Below are 14357 nucleotides of genomic sequence, written 5' to 3' on the forward strand. Positions count from 1 at the left end.
AAGAAGGAATAGATTTTAGAAAAGTGAAAACATGATCATTGAAAGGGGTCAATTACTCCCAATTTTCTTCGAAGAGTACTAAATCTATCTTCACTTAAGGGCTTTGTAAGAATATCGGCTAATTGATCATCGGTGCACACAAAATTAAGTGATATGTTTTCATTTGAGACATGATCCCTTAAGAAATGATGTCGTATTTCAATATGTTTAGTCCTTGAGTGTTGAATTGGATTCTTAGATAAATTTATAGCACTTGTATTATCATAATTAATGGGTATCTTTGTTTGCTTGATCCCATAATCTTCTAATTATTGTTTAATCATAAAATTTGAGCACAACTACTTCCGGCTGCTATATATTCAGCTTCTGCCGTTGATAATGCAACCGAATTTTGCTTTTTACTAAACCATGAGATTAAGTTTTCACCTAGAAGTTGACATGTATCGCTTGTACTTTTTTTATCTAATTTACATCCTGCAAAGTCAGCATCTGTGTATCCTATTAGTTTCAAGCTAGAGTCTTTAGAGTACCATAACCCTATATGTTGAGTTCCAACTAGATATTTAAAAATCCTTTTAACTGCAAGTAGGTGTGACTCACTTGGATTTGATTGAAATCTAGCACACATGCATACACTAAACATAATATCTGGCCTATTTGTTGTAAGATACAAAAGAGATCCAATTATGCCTCTATAGAGCTTTTGATCTACACTCTTGCCTGCTTCATCTTTGTCTAATTTGCATGATGGACTCATGGGTGTGCCTATGGATTTATTGGTTTCCAGCCCAAATTTTCTTAACATTTCTTTGATATATTTGGCTTGATTAATAAATATTCCATTCTTTAGTTGTTTGATTTGTAACCAAGGAAGAAATTCAGTTCACCCATCATGCTCATCTCAAATTCACCTTGCATTAATTATGCAAATTCTTAACATAAACTGTTGTTGGTAGCTCCAAATATAATGTCATCAACATAGACTTGTTCTATCAGTATGTCCTTATCTTTCCTTTTCAGAAAGAGTAGTATTAACATGTACTCTAGTGAATTTATTTTCCAATAAGAATTTACTTAATCTTTCATACCATGCTCTTGGTGCTTGTTTTAGTTCATAGAATGCCTTATTAAGTTTAAACACATGATTAGAGTGTTTATGATCTTCAAATCCTGGAGGTTGTTCTACATACACCTCTTCAGTTATATACCCATTTAGAAAGGCACTTTTGACATCCATTTAATAAAGTTTGAAGTCCATAGAAGTGGCAAAAGCAAGTAACAGTCTAATGGCTTCTAATCTAGCTACCGGAGCAAAGGTTTCATTAAAGTCAATTCCTTTTTCTTGATTATATCCCTTTGCTACGAGCCTAGCCTTGTTTCTTATAACAGTATCATTTTCATCTAACTTATTTCTGAAAACCCATTTTGTACCTATTATAGGATAATTCTTAGGTCTTTCAATTAATTCCCAAACATTGTTTCTTGTAAACTAGTTCAATTCTTCTTGCATTGCATTTACCCAATTTGCATCTGCTTCTGCTTCTTCTAGGGTCTTTGGTTCAATTTGTGAGACAAAAGCTAAGTAGTTATTTGCATTTTTAAGAGATGCCCTTGTCTTAATTTGATGTGCTGGATCACCTATGATTAGTTCCTTAGGGTGGCTAGTTGCATATCTCCACTCCTTAGGTAGATTATGATCTAGTTCTTCAACTACTTCAATCTCAGCTTGTTCATCATCCTCTTTATTGTTGGTATTGGATGAATCTTTAAGAGTAATTCTGCCAGTCTTATTTTCCAGAATTTCTATGTCATCTTCGGTTCATCCATCCTAAGTGAATGACTAAAATTCTCATAAAAAATTACATATACTGATTCCTCAACAACAAGTATTCTTTTATTAAATACCCTATAGGCCTTGCTGGTTGATAAGTAACCTAGAAATATTCCATCATCTGATTTTGTATCAAACATTCCTAGATTGTCTTTATCATCATTGTGTATGTAGCATATACAACCAAACTCATGAAAGTGACTAATATTTGGTATTTTGCCTTTCCAAAGCTCACAGGGAGTTTTCTTAAGAATTGGTCTGATGGAGACTCTATTTAGAATATAGCATGCTGTGTTTACTGCTTCAGCCCATAAATATCATGGAAGATTTCCCTCACATAGCATAGTACGGGCCATATCTACTAGAGTTCTATTTTTTCTTTTTACTACCCCATTTTGTTAAGGTGTTCTAGGAGCTGAGAAGGTGTGGTTAATCCCGTTTTCATCAGAAAATTTTTCAAAAAGACGATTTTCGAATTCAGTCCCATGATCACTTCTTATTGAGATAATGATTGTTCCCTTTTCATTTGTGACTTTCCTATAGAATTTTAGAAAGACTGGAAAGGTTTCATCTTTATGTGCTAAAAACATTACCCATGTGTACCGAGTGAAGTCATCTGCTATGCTTTTAATCTTGCTCTTTTTAAAAGGGAACTTAAATGTAGAATACCCCAAGTATAGGGTGTAGCAAAGTAATATTCTCGGTGAGTCCGAGATCGAATCCATAGGAATTTGACAGTGAACAAAAACTAAAGGCTAAATAAGATTTGGATTGACAAAAATATAACTAAGGCATTAGGATTCAGCCTAGCACTTAATCATGCATTTCTTAAAATCACCTATTATCTTAGTTAGATCTGAGTAAAGACCTAACCGGAAAGTGGAGCGGTGAAAATACCAATTAATCGTTAATAAAATAGATTTAGTTTTATGGGCGGCATTACAGTAATTTTATTTTAAACTACAGGGATTTCTAAGCATCTGTTATACCCGGGGGAAATAACAAATCAAAAAAATATATATAAGTTTGAAATAATTTCTATAGATTTACTGCACCATAAATCAAATCAAAAGCATTAAAATCCCATTGATGATTAAAGGAAATATATGAAGAAAATGCTAGGCTTTTCCCTAGCCTTAGCTAAAAAAGATTTAGCTATCCATATGAGATGCAAGCATTTTTATAAAAGGGATTAGCATAGAATAAATAAAATAAAGCATAAATTCCTTTTTTTTCTTTTTCCTTTCTTCTCTTAAGAAAACAGAGGGCTCTATTTTCTTTCTTTTTTTTCTTCTCTCTTCCGATGGTTCCCTGGCTTCCTCTCCTTCCCGAATGGCCTCCCTCATCCTTTTCCTCCACCGGATGGGAAGATCAGAAGAGGAGATGCAGATGGTTGGTCTCCGTCCTTCCCTTCTCCCCTCCCTCGCCCGGTTAGCTTCCTTCCTCTTCCGTCGGTGCTGGCCTTCTCCTCTTCCCGAATGGCCTCCCTGGATGCCTCCCCTCCCTTGCTCGCTCGGCTCCATCTTATAGCATGTTGAAGAAGCTGGAACGCTGCTATGACGAACCGAACGGATGGGGAGCGTTGAACGTGGAGGCGATACGGACTGATGGCTTGAATGCGGACGGTTTGGGACTCTTCGGCTGCTGGGATGCTTCCACTGTTGCTTGGAATGATCCGGTTGGGAGACAAGAAGCCATGCGGAAGGTTTGATGTCACAACGCTTGAGATGCCATGATGCTTAGGAGATCCATGGTCGGTTGGGAAGATGAGATTGGAGGGAGTTGGATCAGCTGAATGGGAAGAAAATGTGACCGTTGGGATGTTGAGAAGACTTCTCGGCTGGGATTTATTCGCTGGGAACATTGCTTCACGAATGAAAGAAAGAGCCAGTTGGGAGTTTGGGAGACAGGAAGCCATGCAGCTGTTTGGAAGTTGAGAAGACTCATGGAACAAGTTGGATTTAATTTCTGGAAATGAAATGGAGGACTCGGCTTGGGGATGATCCACTTACTGGGATGCTTTTGCTACTGGGACAGTTCTGCTAGACCACGTGGATGGCCGTTGGGGTGTTGAACGTTGCAAATGAGCTTGGGAACGGATGTGGTCACGAACGTTGCTGATAGAAGCCACGCGCGGAGATGGGGAGCGTGGAACGCAGAGGCGACTCAGGCTGATGGGCGTTGAACGCATGATACACATGGCTGGGGCAGGCTGAGACGTTGGGTACTTTGTTGAGCTCGGGCTGCTGGGCGTTGGGCTCAAACTCAGCATTTTTGAGTCTCTTGGATTACTTGCACTCAAACATAAATAAAACATTAATTAATTAATTTTATTAATAAAGATTAGCTATAATATTAATTAAAATGGTATGAAGATTGTACTTTTGTGCTCTCATTACACCCCCCAACTAGCTTATTGCTAGTCTCTAGCAATTTAGTGTAAAAATGATAAAATGAGGGTGCAAAATTATTGTTTATTTTTATTAATATGCATGAATTAAAATAAATACTCATTTTCGTAGAGCATTACGATTGCACTTAGCATGTGTAACAAGCCGTTAAACCCCTAGGTTATCCTAGGGGACGAGTGTTGTCTCGTAAGGGTTTGCAGTGATGTTACCCACAAACATCGTTTTTAAATTAAAAGATACTTTAAAACATAGCAACTCTTAAGGCAAATGTAAATGTGACGTCTTAGAATACCTATACCTCCACCATAATTGGGTACCGCTTGAGTGCTACGTGCACTACTCAAATTCACAAGTGTTAACTACCATTTGTTAGCTCCTGATTCACTAAATTTTCCGAATATCACATGTTATTTGTCCAGAATGGTTCACATATAAAAATGAAGCTATCAATCCCAACTAGACATCCCAGGTACACAGAGTTCTAAAACAATGGAGTTAAACCAGTCATCCACATGTCACTTGGTTTTAGTTTAACTAACCCACTCATGTTTATTTTAATTTTTTATTTATTTATTTTTTTTTAACAGTGACTACAACAGTCCAACTCCATTAGGCTGTAGTAAGGTCCATGTAACGAGCTTTGGGTCAATGACTCTTGATCCAGTTGGCTCAAGACATTAGGTAAAACACCCCTCGGACTTAATTACTCGAACCAGACTACGCCACAAGGCCAGACTAATCACTTATTTCAGTCATTTTCACCTTTTTACACGAATACTCGCTGCTTTGTAGGCAAGAGGCCCGGTTACTCAGTGAAGACAAACTGTATTATTTCTCTCTCTTTTTTTTTATATATAACGTGACTGTATTGTGACTATAGGTCAACCAAGGTTAGAACATAAGGCACCCAGGTGATCTAGCTGGGAATTTCAAACTCTATATTTATGTGAAAACCAAATCATGAACTTTAGGACAAGGACACTCGTACTTCTTTAGCGAATAAGGTCAACAAATAAATAGGTAACACAAGTGAATTCCTGAGGCTTCCCTATTGTCATTGAATACTTGTGTAGGGATCTAATAATAAGTCTCTAATAAGTCATAATGTGCTCCTTGCCTTAATAGCTGTACATGTTTATTTGTTTAGAAAAATTAAAGTGGTAATTAAATGCAACAAAATATATGTTTGTTATTATTACTATTATTATTATTATTATTATTATTATTATTATTATTTTTGAAAGATATGACACTTGGTATATAGAAAAAAATACAATAATCTCTCCCCCCAACTTAAATTCAACATTGTCCCTAATGAATGCATGAAATATGATTGTATGAAGGATAATAAGGCTGAAGGTTAGAATTTACCTGATAATTGGCCTTTCCTGACGCTTTTTTCCCGACGTAGGGAGAAGCGTCGGGAAAAAAGGGTTCCCCGCCAGAATTTGCCGATGCTTTTGTTAAGCGTCGGTAATTCTCAAGAAAAGACGACGCACAAAAACGTCGTTGTAATATAATTGAAAAGCCGACGCTTATTAGCGTCGTCATAGTCCCAAGATAAAACGATGCTAATAAGCATCGTCAAGAGCCAAATTAACAACAAAACCAAGCGGCCGGCCCCTTCCTCCTCATTTTGCATCCCGATCGATCAAGCCCTAGCTCCTCTCTTCATCCCTCCTCTCCTCTCCGGCGCTGAGCGACGTCCGACGGCCACCGCCTTTCTCTCTCCCTCGCGCTCTTTCCCCCCTCGCGCGGCCTTCATTCCACCGCCTCTCCTCTCTCCGACCACCCAACACCGGCGCCTCCCATCCCCTCTTTTTCTCTATTTTCTCATTTTCCGCCTCCTCCTTCCGCTGTCTCCCTCTTCTCCTCCTCTCAACGGAGCCTCGTCAGTTGCCGCCTCGTCATCGCTGGTGGGTGCTTTGGAGAAGAAGTAGACGGGGAAAAAGCTAAGTTGTTTAAGCCATCATCAAGGTGAGACCCAATCTTTAATTTTCTTTACGTTAGATTTTTGACGTTAGAGGGCTAAATCTTAAAGGTTTAAGGTAATATTTAGTTTCTGAAATTTTGGAAATAGTGGGTATCAAAATGAGCAGAAATACACATATATGGGTATCAAAATAACCTAGAAATTGAATACAATAGAAAATGATCCCCCACCGCATTGAGTAACTGCTTGAAAACTGCATCTGGAAGATAAGCCAAGGTTGTACCACAGTCAATAATGGCACCTTTATTTGCTCCATCGTCAAATAAATAAGTAGGAAGCCTTAGAAAAAGTCCCACCAACCTCAATTCCTGTCAAGTTGACATTGTAATGTTTCCTGTGGAAGTTAAAATTTTGAAACTTGAAAAAAGTTTCGCATCACTAATAACTAGTAAATACAGTTATTGTGGCACACATAAGTAATTGCAATTGATTCAAAGGAAATCAAATCTACCAAACCTCAGAACTTTCTGAAATTCTAACAGAGGTGGAGGACTTCATGGTAATCTCAATACCAAAGATTAAGAAACAAATGGGCACGAGAAGCCTTAGCCAAAGAAGCCAAAGCAGGAATGGAGTCAGGGAACCACCGGACAATGAGCATAGGAGGCAAGAGATGGATCGCATAATCATAAAACAATCATCTGTGAAGATCCAAAGAAACACAATTAAACTCAAATAGAAACATCTAGCTTTATAAAGTAACATTCTCTCCAATATTTCCCTCCAAAAAAAAAAAATTTAATTTGCCTGTGAAAGAGCTAGCTTTATAAATAGAATACTTTATAGATATTCTTTAATTTGCCTGTGAAAGAGCTAGCATATATAAAACATAGCGTATTCTAGCTGGATAGTGCCACAGTAGAATGATCAGTGTTAATATTGGTTCCTATGTCGAGTTTGGAGTCTAACTTTCGTTGTAATTTAGTAGAGGTGCTGATTCAATTGCAGAAGATGCATCTAACAGTGGTGACAACATGATTTACCATTTTGGTTTACTAATTTCAATCATGTGGCACATGATTCCATTGCTAGTTGTGATATTATCATATGCCATCATTGTTGTATAGTCAAGATTTGGTTCATCAAACTGAGGGATTCATGTGTATACTATTAAGGTAGTGTTTTTAATTGTAAATACCATGCAAGCTGTCCTGGTTTTTTTGTGGAATGGGCCAGCATACCTGACACTTAGGACAATAGATGTCTCATTTGTCTTGGTCCATTTTTTGACTCATCCCATTCTGAAACATGACATGAGAACAAAACAGGGAGCTGGAGCAGAAAAGGAGAGCATGCTGCCTGCAGCAAAGTCAGAGAATATAGAATAAAAACAGTGTGATTAAAGAAAGAGAACCACTGAAGAGAAGTGGAAATCAAAAACAAGAGAATGACAGAATTAGCTTCTATAAGAATCATTGCTCATAGTCACAGCTCTATAACCAAATATGTACAAATTCACTATTCTTCTTGACCATTTGTATGTCTATATTTAAATAAAAACTAATTATTTGCATGTTTATCTAATGAAGAAAATGTACTTTAAATCCTTGAATTCTTGACATCTTCTTAGTTTTGTTGGTGTCTAAATGCACTATTATGCCATACTAGGATAACATATCCGAAGTGTCTGACTGTATCTAGTAGACTTGTATCCTAGGTGGTGATACAAGTAATTAGATGGAATCAGATTCCTCACCCTCACCCATAATTAAATTAAAAGGTGATTTGCAGTATGGACATCTTGCAGGGACTACACACTATACAACTGCCCTACTGTATTCATTCGCATTTGCACGCCATCTCCTATAATTGTGCATGCTAATGCTACCATGTTGCAGTTAGAGATCGAGTGGATGCCCAACCATGCACCCAACTATACCTTTCCATCCTACAGAAATAGGCGACTGACAGCCTCAAGCTGACAGAAAAATTTCACTATTTTCGCCTGTAATGGGTGATCAACCTCTTTCCATAATTGGTGTCCGGGAAAGGTAAGAGCTAAATGACCCAGCCCAGACCAAAAACACCCCGAAGATCACAAATAAATGCCAGCAACCAAGTTACCAAATTTCGGCTCTCATGAATCATTCCATTCCATTTGCCTGTTAAATAGCGAAATGCTAACAAAGCTCCCATCTTTGTCAAAATTGTGCATGCAGTTTTTTTTAATTTTTTTTTTCCAGCAATGCTAAAACCTAGGATCATCTCAATATGGAAAATAAAACCCTAATCTTGTATGCCTAAATACGAGATAAAAGAAAAATCCAAAGATGAATTGTGCCAATCTCTCTTTGTGCCAATCTCTCTTTCCAGCAATATGAGACAAGGAGAATTAATAAAAACAAGTGCCAATCTTGTTAACGCTATGAATTGTGCCAATCTCTCTTTGTGCCATTTGCCTTATGTCATGTTGGCGATAGAAAGGATATTTGTGATTATAGGATTGCTAGATAACAACATGCCGCGAGGAAAATGATTCAGAGATGTTGAGTTTCAGCACACATCCATTGGATCTTCTTCCGATCAGTCCCTACGGTCCCAGCAGCCCGACGAGCCCCAGCAGCATGAGTCCCATTCTCAGCATGAGTCTCATACTCAGCACGAGTCTCAGTCTGAGCACGTGTCACCTGCTGATTGTCCAGACATGGATGACGTGCACATCCAGGGTAATTTGATTTAATTTTATATATTAATTTTTCTTATAATCTAATTATATTAAATCATTTGCCTTTAATGTTTTAATTAATGGATATTTTATTTTATTTTTATAGATGGACTGGGGAGAGTGAGGAGGACACGAGGACCCACTCGAGCACGGGACGTGTGGAGCCTACGCGAGGATGAAAAGATCGTGGTACATTGCAATGAACTGGGGCAACCCATCAAGAGGACTGCAAGCATTTTATCGACTTTTCTAGGATCGGTTGCGCGGAAGGGTCAGTTGTGTCCGCTCAACTATACGAAATGGAATGAAATGCTTCCTTCGTATAAGATTGAGCTTCTTAAAGTTATTGAGGTAAAGAATGAATTTGCTTACTATCATAATTTTATTTTTTGATTTAACATTGTTATAACATTCTTTAATTACTTTGATGTAGAAAAAGTTTTTGCTCCCTAAAGAGAGTCATGATTGGGTGCTGAAGTCCGTCAACCGCAAGTGGAAAGAATATAAGGCCAAGTTAAAGGCGGACTGGAAGCACGATGGTATGACAGAAGAGGAGGTTGCCCGTGTTTGTCCTCCTGATGTAATCCCTCATCAGTGGAGGGAGTTTGTCCACTATTGGTTTTCCGAGAAAGCTCAGGTTGTGTATATTTTTTTCAATATCTTATATTGTATCTACTAATAATTTAGATTACAAATTTATATTGTTTATTCCTTTTTTGGGAAGACATATTCCAATATTGGTAGAGCTGCACGAGCCTCTCAGACTATTCCTCATACTTCAGGCTCGATGAGTTATGCTCGACGTAGAGCTGAATTCGTAAGTTTTTTTGAAACTCTTTGAAACTATTTTAAATTGTTTTATCATATAGCATGTATTATGATAACTAGCTTGCCAATATATCTTTTGTTGTAGATGGATGATAATGGGAGGGAGCCTGGTAAGGTGGAGTTTTATAAGATGACTCACACCCACCGAGATGGCAGTTTTGTTCGGAAGGAGTCAAGAGATATAGTTGTATGTATTCATCTTTGAATCTTTCAACGATATTTTTATTAGTTCTATTATTGGCATACATTAATATGACTTTTTCTTTTGAGAATATAGGACAGGGCAAGAACTCTTATTTCAGAGCACATCGGAGAGTCATCATCATCCGACGCTATCAGTCATATCGAAGCTCAAGTGCTTGCTGAATTATTGGGCCCAGAGCATTATGGTAGAGTGATGGGTTATGGCGTTGGAGTTACCCCCACTCAGTTGTCTGCAGTGGGCATGTATACAAGAAATGCTGGAGAAGGCAGTAGCAATGCAGAAGTTAGTAGACTTCGGGCAACAATTGAAGATATGAAGGATCGCCATCAGGCAGAGTTGGCAGAGTTGAAGCAGAACCAACAAACTTTGCAGTCTCAGCTTGAGCATATTTCATCTATGTTACAGCGATTTCTCCATCCTCAGGTAAATAACTATATGCATTTGATGACTTTACATAATTATCACTTATTTTGCATGAGTTAATGATTTTCATATTCTTAACTTTTAATTTTTTTTTGTAGATTCCTGATACTTCAACAGCTCGTAGAGATGATGATGGCGCTAAATCCGGTCCCTGATACTTTTTAGACTGTTATTTAAGGAGTTTTATATGTATTTTTTTTATATTTTTCAAAGAACATTGTAATTCTAAACTTATTAATCATATATGACAAGATGAATATTTTGAATGATTTGAATATTTGTGTTGATGTAAATGTAATGCAGGTTCATATTGGCGTAAATGTTGATTTATAATATGCATGTGTTTTATTAATAATTTTTTTTTAAAAAAATCCCACTCCCGACGCTTTAAAGCGTCGTTAAAAACCAAACTTGGACCATATGAAAGACTTTCTCCGACGCTTATAAGCGTTGGCAAAAAAAGTGGTATGCCGACGCTAATTCGCGTCGGCAAAAGATCTACACCGACGCTTTCCTAAGCGTCGGTAAATACCCGGTTTTGCCGACGCTTTCCTTGCGCGTCGGCAAAAACCTTTCCCACTCAGGTATCATCGACGCGTCTACGACGCTTGCTTTTGCGTTGGCAGGATTTTTGCCGACGCTAATAAGCATCGATAAAGGCCAATAAAAGCGCCGGTAAAAGTCACTATTCCTGTAGTGACTTTAGAATTGCTTAATAAAATACCAATTATTTAGTTAATAAAATATATTTAGTTTTATGGGCAGCATTACAGTAATTTTATTTTAAACTACAGGGATTTCTAAGCATCTGTTATACCCGGGGGAAATAACAAATCAAAAAAATATATATAAGTTTGAAATAATTTCTCTAGATTTACTGCACCATAAATCAAATCAAAAGCATTAAAATCCCATTGATGATTAAAGGAAATATATGAAGAAAATGCTAGGCTTTTCCCTAGCCTTAGCTAAAAAAGATTTAGCTATCCATATGAGATGCAAGCATTTTTATAAAAGGGATTAGCATAGAATAAATAAAATAAAGCATAAATTCCTTTTTTTTTTCTTTTTCCTTTCTTCTCTTAAGAAAACAGTGGGCTCTATTTTCTTTCTTTTTTTTCTTCTCTCTTCCGATGGTTCCCTGGCTTCCTCTCCTTCCCGAATGGCCTCCCTCCTCCTTTTCCTCCACCGGATGGGAAGATCGGAAGAGGAGATGCAGATGGTTGGTCTCCGTCCTTTCCTTCTCCCCCCCTCGCCCGGTTAGCTTCCTTCCTCTTCCATCGGTGCTGGCCTCCTCTTCCCGAATGGCCTCCCTGGATGCCTCCCCTCCCTTGCTCGCTCGGCTCCATCTTATAGCATGTTGAAGAAGCTGGAATGCTGCTATGACGAACCGAACGGATGGGGAGCGTTGATCGTGGAGGCGATACGGACTGATGGCTTGAATGCGGATGGTTTGGGACTCTTCGGCTGCTGGGATGCTTCCACTGTTGCTTGGAATGATCCGATTGGGAGACAAGAAGCCATGCAGAAGGTTTGATGTCACAACGCTTGAGATGCCATGATGCTTGGGAGATCCATGGTCGGTTGGGAAGATGAGATTGGAGGGAGTTGGATCGGCTGAATGGGAAGAAAATGTGACCGTTGGGATGTTAAGAAGACTTCTCGGCTGGGATTTATTCGCTGGGAACGTTGCTTCACGAATGAAAGAAAGAGCCAGTTGGGAGTTTGGGAGACAGGAAGCCATGCAGCTGTTTGGAAGTTGAGAAGACTCATGGAACAAGTTGGATTTAATTTCTGGAAATGAAATGGAGGACTCGGCTTGGGGATGATCCAGTTACTGGGATGCTTTTGCTACTGGGACAGTTCTGCTGGACCACGTGGATGGCCGTTGGGGTGTTGAACGTTGCAAATGAGCTTGGGAACGGATGTGGTCACGAATGTTGCTGATAGAAGCCATGCGCGGAGATGGGGAGCGTGGAACGCAGAGGCGACTCGGGCTGATGGGCGTTGAACGCATGATACACACGGCTGGGGCAGGCTGAAACGTTGGGTACTTTGTTGAGCTCGGGCTGCTGGGCGTTGGGCTCAAACTCAGCATTTTTGAGTCTCTTGAATTACTTGCACTCAAACATAAATAAAACATTAATTAATTAATTTTATTAATAAAGATTAGCTATAATATTAATTAAAATGGTATGAAGATTGTACTTTTGTGCTCTCATCACACCCTCCAACTAGCTTATTGCTAGTCTCTAGCAATTTAGTGTGAAAATGATAAAATGAGGGTGCAAAATTATTGTTTATTTTTATTAATATGCATGAATTAAAATAAATACTCATTTTCGTAGAGCATTACGATTGCACTTAGCACGTGCAACAAGCCGTTAAACCCCTAAGTTATCCTAGGGGACGAGTGTTGTCTCGTGAGGGTTTGCAGTGATGTTACCCACAAACATCATTTTTAAATTAAAAGATACTTTAAAACATAGCAACTCTTAAGGCAAATGTAAATGTGACGTCTTAGAATACCTATACCTCCACCACAATTGGGTACCGCTTGAGTGCTAGGTGCACTACTCAAATTGACAAGTGTTAACTACCATTTGTTAGCTCCTGACCCACTAAATTTTCCGAATATCACATGTTATTTGTCCAGAATGGTTTACATATAAAAATGAAGCTATCAATCCCAACTAGACATCCCAGGTACACAGAGTTCTAAAACAATGGAGTCAAACCAGTCATCCATATGTCACTTGGTTTTAGTTTAACTAACCCACTCATGTTTATTTTAATTATTTATTTATTTATTTATTTTTAACAGTGACTACAATAGTCCAACTCCATTAGGCTGTAGTAAGGTCCATGTAACGAGCTTTGGGTCAATGACTCTTGATCCAGTTGGCTGAAGGCATTAGGTGAAACACCCCTCGGACTTAATTACTCGAACCAGACTGCGCCACAAGGCCAGACTAATCACTTATTTCAGTCATTTTCACCTTTTTACACGAATACTCGCTGCTTTGTAGGCAAGGGGCCTGGTTACTCAGTGAAGACAAACTGTATTATTTCTCTCTCTTTTTTTTTTTATATATAACGTGACTGTATTGTGACTATAGGTCAACCAAGATCAGAACATAAGGCACCCAGGTAATCTAGCCGGGAATTTCAAACTCTATCTTTATGTGAAAACCAAATCATGAACTTTAGGACAAGGACACTCGTACTTCTTTAGCGAATAAGGTCAACAAATAAATAGGTAACACAAGTGAATTCCTGAGGCTTCCCTATTGTCATTGAATACTTGTGTAGGGATCTAATAATAAGTCTCTAATAAGTCATAATGTACTCCTTGCCTTAATAGCTGTACATGTTTATTTGTTTAAAAAAATTAAAGTGGTAATTAAATGCAACAAAATATATGTTTGTTATTATTATTACTATTATTATTATTATTATTATTATTATTTTTGAAAGACATGACAATTGGTATATAGAAAAAAATACAATAATCTCTCCCCCCAACTTAAATTCAACATTGTCCCTAATGAATGCATGAAATATGATTGTATGAAGGATAATAAGGCTGAAGGTTAGAATTTACCTGATAGAATGACCGCACACTGTTGTTGCTCACCAATTGTTATATCAACAGAAAATGAAAGAGATACAAATTATGATACAAACAGAGGATCTCTAGCAGATATAGAGATCAATCCTGATAAACAGGATCTCCCAGATTGGTCGATTCAACCTCTGGGGTAAAGTTGTCCAAAAATAACTTCAAACGTTGGCCATTTACTTTAAAAATATTACTGGTGTTTGGATTTTCTATCTCAATAGTTCCATACGGATAAACAGTTTTAAATATAAATGAGCCGGTCCACCTGGATCTCAATTTTTCTGAAAATAAATGAAGTCTTGAATTATATAATAGAACTTTCTGGAAAGGCTCAAATGTTTTTCTTATAATATTTCTATCATGAAAGACTTTCATTTTA

This window comes from Phoenix dactylifera, unplaced genomic scaffold (genome assembly GCF_009389715.1).
Source record: "Phoenix dactylifera cultivar Barhee BC4 unplaced genomic scaffold, palm_55x_up_171113_PBpolish2nd_filt_p 000281F, whole genome shotgun sequence".
Taxonomy (NCBI): domain Eukaryota; kingdom Viridiplantae; phylum Streptophyta; class Magnoliopsida; order Arecales; family Arecaceae; genus Phoenix; species Phoenix dactylifera.